At 28.3% G+C, this 8,067-nt stretch overlaps 1 pseudogene; it reads left to right on the forward strand.

Moving 5' to 3' along the window:
- Window positions 1-459: 459 nt before the first annotated feature.
- Window positions 460-5,862, forward strand: LOC132937284 (uncharacterized; annotated as a pseudogene).
- The last annotated feature ends 2,205 nt before the right edge of the window (window positions 5,863-8,067 follow it).

Consider the following 8,067-nt stretch of genomic DNA (forward strand, 5'->3'; position numbering starts at 1 on the left):
ATGAATTTGGTACATATCATTCCAGTGAAGTATTTTTCCAGCGTTATATTTTCTAATGTAAGGTATATTTATGTTATTTTGTAAGGTTTTTTTATTACCTACATTCCCGTATAATATTTTACTGTGTACCTAATAATTTCTGGATTATTACCTAAGTACGCAATACTTTCCCGATTATTTTTATTCCGGTTACATACTTTCCAGATTTATTAATTACTGCGTAATAATTATTGTTCGTTTGTAATTTTTCTCGTGTTAATGTGTAATGTTTTAAATCATAAAATCGTACCTACGCCATACGTGGAGGTGGAAAAAACAAACTTCTAATATTGGGGACCATTTGGTAATTTGTAACTATGAACCGATGAAACGAACAAAAGTATCCGTTACGGATTTATAATAATCCAAGACCGTGATTTTATAGTTATATATAGTTATGTTGTGTCTACCGGTGTTGTTATGACCGTGACCGTTACGTGGTACGGGATGCCGGTAGGACACTACTTTTTACCAAGATCAGAATTTATATATAAAAAAAGGTAAGTAAGCAAAGACGCACGTTGTGTAGATAGTTAGCCTTATATTTTGAACATGAACAATAAAATATAATAATTCGGGGAAACAAAAATAAAAAAACAGTGAATTGTAATTCTCTACCTTCAACCATAGAACATTATGAAACTTTAATATTCTAAGCTTTAATACAAGCTTGTCTTATACCTTTATAGAAGGTAGATAATTAATTGTTTATAATATAATAAGAACTTATACACTAAAAAATTAATATCTGAAAAAAAATACTTACAATAACATTGAATAAATATCTTAAAATATATACTATCCGTGATCCGTCTATCCATTATACATTCATATCGTACAAAATTAAAAAATAAAAAACAAAAAAAATTGAATTTAATATTATATTTATATTTTATAATACTTTTGTCGCACCATTATCAACAAGAATGATGTTGTAAGCTTGGCGGTAAGACAAGGAGTTACGAACAATTTCAAGGCCATGAACAATTCTGGACTCATTAACATTGGACGCCCGAGAGTGTCGCTTCTATAATATTCTATGGTGTCACTTCTATAATATCATAATATTCTGTGGTTATATAGTTCCGCTTATCGCTAGTCGGTTGTCTTATGTTTTTGTATTTTTCGGGATAGAATATTATTTTTTTTCATTTTTACCGTGTGTCTGGCTAAATAATAAAAAGGTTATTTTCAAACATTAATTTTTAATATTATAAATAATATCTCATCAAATTTGTGACTGTGAAATCAAAAAGCTATGTTTTTCTTGGTTTTGTTCGTGTGCTTTGTACAGTACTCGGCGAGATTGCAGTAGACATATTATATTATATGTATTATACTTTAAGCATACTATACCTTTGAAAAATACGACACGCGATACCTAACCACTCTACTATTCTATGGGAATTAATTACCACGAGAAAACTTACTCCTCGAAACAAAATCATCGGTCTATAGGAGACAGGAATACAGTGTGTCGTATACATTCCAAAACTGAGTGATCGAGGCCACGTCCATTGATCGAATTCTTTTTTCTGAGTTCCAACTGCATGCAATACAGATAAGTATCTGCTGATAAGGCTAACTTCAATATCTGACTTGTCAAATTGGTCTTGGCGGTTGCACTTTTATATTAATTATTTTTAATTTATTTTTGATAATAATATATAACACTCTACGTTTTGAAAATGCATAAGTGTATAGTGTGGGATAATACATCTAATAACACCAAAGCCAATAGTCCAGTAGTTCTTTACCATGAGTATCAATTGGTTCTAGAAATTTACTAGCTGATTTTTTTATAATATTATTTACGTGGTTCATTATCCTGGTGCGGGATATTGTAAAATATTTTTGAACCTGTTTAGCCTAATAATTTCTACTTTGTGTTTATTTTCCTAATCTGACATTAGCAATTTATTGTTTTCATTGATATTATATGTTATAGAGAATGGTTTAAAGTTTTAGGAATTGATCGTTGTCATGAATGGCAACATATAATATGTAGTGATCATTTTTTAAAAGAAAACTATAAGCCAGGAAAAAGGTGATTTTTATTATATAATGCTATTCCCCAACCTTATGATCGAAATGGATTTCCTTCTAAGTAACATTTCTTGATCACTATAATTAAATTTTTCATCTTCAATAGTATTTTTATTTTTATATATTTATGCTACTCAAAGTAATGATGTTGAAACTGGAAATAATGTTATTTTACCAATGGAACAAAATATTATAAGGTGAGTTAATGAAAATTGTATTTCACTAGTTTTGTTTTTACATTTATTTAAAAATCTAGAAAATAGGCTTATTGTGATGAAAGTGATTACATAGAATCTGAATTTTACAAAGAGGAACATATTGAAAATGCTTTTGTAAATAATTTTAAATCACCAGGACGGTCTTCTAGACTGACTAAAATCAATGAGGATAATGTGTCGGTCAGTAAATAAGTATTGATATTTTTAATAAACATGGTCAATACAGTCTGATATCTTTATACTTTTTATGATTTTCCATGCTTTCCTTGTTGAATATGAAGGGCCTTGGTCTTCAACGTCCTGGTATCTCTTCTTTAGTAATTTTTAGTGCTTCTAATTAGACATCAGTAATATTTTTGTCCACTTATATTTATAAAAGAGTTAGTAGTTTGACCACCAATGTGTGTACTCTTTTTGGAAAACTCTCGGGATATAATTCTAGTGTATTGTTTGGAAATATCTACTATAAATAATCGGAGATTTGTGTGATTGTAAAATTTAAAATCAGAATGGTCAACTAATAACGCCCAAACAAAGCCATGTGTATATTTACTATAAGGAAATAATCATCTTGTAAGCTGTTAATTGTATCATAATATAAGAATAAATATGTACACACAACTTGTTTTGCATCATAGGTATACTGTACGGCCAAAGAGGTACTGAGAATTATTGATTGTAAAATATCAATAATTATTCTTAGCTAACACCTGAACAACAGTTGGGAAAGGTTAGCTGGGTTATCAAGTATTCTATAGTAGCGAGTAACATTCTGATTCTATGTTATTCACAACCAGTACTATGTAGTTCATTATTTTGGTTACAAAGACATAGAGGGATATATACCCTCTAGTTTCTACAAAAAATAGTCTTTAGACTATCCTAAATATATAGACTCCATACAAACCAAACTATTGAATGTTATATCACTAAAATATATATTTAGCTCATATTATATTTTAATTTGTACTTTATAATTGGCAACCTACCTGTTCCCAATATAAATATATTTTTTTTAATATGAATAATTTGTTTAAATTTTAAAGGACAATACTTTAGGATCTGTATTACGATGTTCCGTTAAAAACTGCTTTAACAGGCATTCAGAGAATCTTAGTCTCTTTGTCTATCGTTTTCACGTCTTCACGCTAAGAAAAAAGTGGATAGAAAAATGTTGAATAAAAAAAGATTCTACTAAAATAGTAAAACGTGGTACAAGAGTTAGTAGTACTTATATTGAATTACAATGTTTCATGGATACTGCATTAAAAAACAGATTAAAACCAGGCGCAGTTCTATCATTATTTCTAGATTATGGTAAGAAAAAATTAATTATTTGTTATTTTATTTTGTATTAACTTTTTAATTATTGATTAGCATTCTATTATTATAGTTGAAGTAATGTGGTATCACCCGTATTAGACAATACGCGGTAAACCAACTATCCGCCTTACCCTCGTATTCTCTAGTTAATGACACTGTCTAAAGTTAATTAGAATGGCACTGTTAAGTCGTTGAGGTACGATGGTATGCGCTTGTCAATTCTTAGTTCGTTCCTATCTAGTTGAAATGACTCAAAGATTACATATACCTTGGCACTATTCAGTTTAATAATATTTCATTGACACATAGTACGTATATCCCGGCGCTGTTCCTATAAAAGGTAAGAACGTAAGAATGACTAAAATAATGTTTAACTCGGGTTTTCAGGTCGGAAACACTTTTATTGTATTAAAACAAACATAAATAAAACACTTAACAAATTCAGATCGCCTAGCCCGTACTACGATCGGCGTTTCACACGCACGTCGTAGCTACGTCCTCGCCGAATCACTCGGCGACATCGGGGCCGTGCCTGCGCGTACGGCGGTGTTATATAGAAAATATTATTGTCGCCTCAGCACATTATTGCTTCGCTGGCCTGACCTATGTCAATAATTTACAATTTAAAATATTCCCACCTATATTACATATATATTGAATAATATTATTTTGACGACTGTCTGCAATATACGACAGTAAATACAAGGTTTTATTCATTTATTTATTTTGCTATATAATGTAATAACAAAAAGAAAAAATGAACAATATAATAAACTTTTTAAGATTTAATATAAGAAAGAAGATCGAATAAAGCAAATCCATGCAGTAAAAACACTAGTTCATAACCACAATTCCCTTTTCTTTTTGTTGGATAAACATGCTTAAAATAGTTATTGTTCCTCTTAAATCAGTTAATCCAAGATAATGATTTGGGAATGTCCTTTTAAATAATCTTTCTCTGATGTCATATTTCTTTTTTATAATAAAATTGTATTTGAAATCTATATAATAATTTAAAATTTAAATTCATTTTTTCAATACATTAGCACCTGATGCTTCGCCAGTGTCAATTAATGAGGTGTGTATTGAGTACATGTGAAGATCAATTCATAAGTCCAATAGATAATGAAGCTGCTGAACAGTCGTCGTCAGAAAAAAAAGAATGTACAAGGTAATATGTAAAAATTCTTAGCACATAGTCATAAAGTGAGTATGCATACGGGCCTTAATTTTATTTTGTCAATTAGCTATTAAAGGTCTGAATATAATATTAAACCTATCTAATCTACCAACTAAAATATATCTATCTACAAAATTATTTTATCAAGAAATGTAACAGAAATATTAGTATTATGATAGTATAATTCTATAAATGTAAGACATTATATACTCAACAGTCAATTTTAAACAAATTTTTATATAGCAATCTTCTTATTTTGTTGTTCTTCGAAAACTATTAACCGTAGGTACTAGAATTTTTCATCAAATGTTTATTTAATAATTTCTATACTTGAAACAGTGGTTGATTAAAATCATCCATATTTCTGAAGTTTAAATTTATATTTTAAACAGGATCTAATTAGAATTAAGTTTGAGTAGTTACTTTATAGAAACTAATTGATAATAGAAAACTAGGTATGTGGCACAAAAATATCAATGTGCAACAGACAAATAAAAAATAAAACTGTGCGTTACATAACTAAAATAAATTTTAACTTATAATTTAAATCCAACATTGAAATCAAATACTGAAAATATAATAACCTTTCAGATAATACAGCTTAAACTTCCATGAGAATTGAAGATTTTACATTGGATATACACGGTTTTATATTTGAAATGTCCAAGGAAGTTGTACTTCATAGACTAATAGTTTATATTGGAAGAGTGAACATCTTCATACACAAAACGCAACAGGGTTTTATCAACAAGACACTAATAATGTATCTGTGAAGAAAGTTAATTTTTATAATAATCTTGTGCCAACTTTACAAATATATGGCAAGAAATACGAACATAAAACGGCTATTACAATAAAGAAAGAGTCATGTGATCTTTTAGAAAAATTCATAGTATTGAAAAATGTTATGTTAAGGGTGGATTTGTCTTTCAACAATGTATAGAATATTTTGAAAATTGTTTACTTAATATGTTTACTGGCTGTCAAGGGTTGGTAAAAGATCGAGATTTGCAAAGAATTTTCAGATTGAGTTTACTGGAGGATCTTAATTCCTAAAATAAGACACTTGTTCTTTGAAAAACTATTAAGGTTTTTAAAATATATTTTGTAAAATATTATACCATATAGGTACACGGTAATTCACCAAGCATACTAACCCCGTTTTTTCTTTGCCGATGCAGTTAATCGAAATAGCATTTTTTGAATCATTAAATATATTAATATATTATAAACTTAAATGTTATTAGGGTAACCTCGTCATTAACAACAATAATAATATAACTATTTACTTTACACGTTTGTATACGCGCCACTTCCAATTTTTATTTTATCAGAGGCTAAAATGTATATAGGATTCAAGACCAACACCATATTATAAGCCCGAGGGTAGTTTACTGTTCAATGTTGATATAGGTATTGTTCCACAAGATCACATTTAAAAATTTCAGTAAAAATTTTAAATAAATAAATATGAACACTAATTCCTTTCCATTGGAAATCAAAAAAATCTAAAAAATATTATATAAATCATTCATAGTAGTCAGTTTTACATTATTAATGAGAGGCTAACATTTGGACTAGCTTATAGTCTGTTAATTGTTATATAATATCAAATATTGTACCAAGTATAATAAAATATGGATTTGCATATCAATATAATTGATTTATAAACACCACATAGGTATATTGAATAGATTTGGAACTGAAAAATAATCACACTCAGTACACCAATATAGTGTTACGACATGACACACACAGTCGACATATTTTTATTTTGTATTATTTTCATTATTTGGTATAGTTTGTTTTAATATGTAAGATTAATTATAAAATTCAATGATAATTTAGGTACTTTGAAACGTACCTATTTGTGTGAAAAGTGCATGTCGCGTTGTTACTAAATTAAAATGTATTAAAATATTTGCGAAAAATTTTCACGCCAGTAAAAAAAGTTCACTTGGGGTGCCAAGTTCATGTTCGACTTAGTCGTATCGTCTCCAAACTAGTGTCACCTTTTTGAATATGAATTGCAACAATTACCAACACTTTGAAATGCCAAAACGGCCAAGTTTAGTGGTTTCAGCCGGTTTAGTGTTTTTTGTCTGTAATCGTTGTTATTATATCAAATACTTGATATAAGAATTGAGATAGGTTAGGCTTATACTATTTATACTATATACGTACGACAATTCAACGGATAAACCAAAACTATCGATTTCGTGAAATAAACACCATTTCAAATTCACAATAACTTATAATAATTTAAAAATTTGAGTAAAAAAAAATCGAATTCTCAAAAATCCATGAATATGCAATTATATGCACTATGTTCAAAATATGCAAAAATGTGCAGAAAAAAATTTGTTCTATTTAAACGAGAATAAGCCAAATCGTGGACAAATCCGGCAACCAATCAATTTGGACTTAAGGAAAAAAACATACAAATGCATATAAATCCTAGCCCTAATGATCTCTATTCATTCTCTTTACGGTTTTACACTACTAACTACTGTAACTGGTTAATTTATAGAATATTGTGCATCGCCAACAAGAATAAATCTTTTTCTTTTTAAAATTATTTTTTTATTAACCTGTACGTTTTTGATTTGTATACTTGTTATACTTATAATATAAACTTATCTGTACATAGGCCCTCGACGTTTCTTTAATATATTTATTTAAATTACTCCATTTTAAATGAAATGTGTCCCTATTAGCAAAGATAATTGTTAATATTTTTATTCAAAATTTCAGATAATAGATACTATACAATATTGTTATAAAGTAATATTAACAGTAACCCTTATAACATTTCCGTCTATAATATTGTTGTATAATATTTTCTGTGCATAAACAATATAATAACTATTTTTATAAATTATTATTTACTAATTATAATGTTTAATATTTGTGATTTTTTTTTATAAAATTAATTTTTACAAAATAGAAAAAAAATTTACTTAACGTGGCAATAAAATTAATTAACTCGTAAGTTACTGAATAATATAAGATAAAAAGTAACTCGTTAATTAGCTTGGTTAAAAGTAACTTAATTTTAACTTATTAACTTGTTAATGCCCAGCCTTGCTTTTTGGACTACAAATAAAATTGTATTGGTTTTTATAGAAAAAAAAAAACTAAAAAGGTGGTTAAGTGGATGTTGCTCTGCTGTACAGTTAGTTACATGTGGGCCACTGTCAGAGACGTATTTAAGAATTTTACGCACCAGGTAAGAAAAAAAACGCCCCCTCCCAACCTGTG

This window comes from Metopolophium dirhodum, chromosome 1, assembly GCF_019925205.1.
Source record: "Metopolophium dirhodum isolate CAU chromosome 1, ASM1992520v1, whole genome shotgun sequence".
Classification (NCBI taxonomy): domain Eukaryota; kingdom Metazoa; phylum Arthropoda; class Insecta; order Hemiptera; family Aphididae; genus Metopolophium; species Metopolophium dirhodum.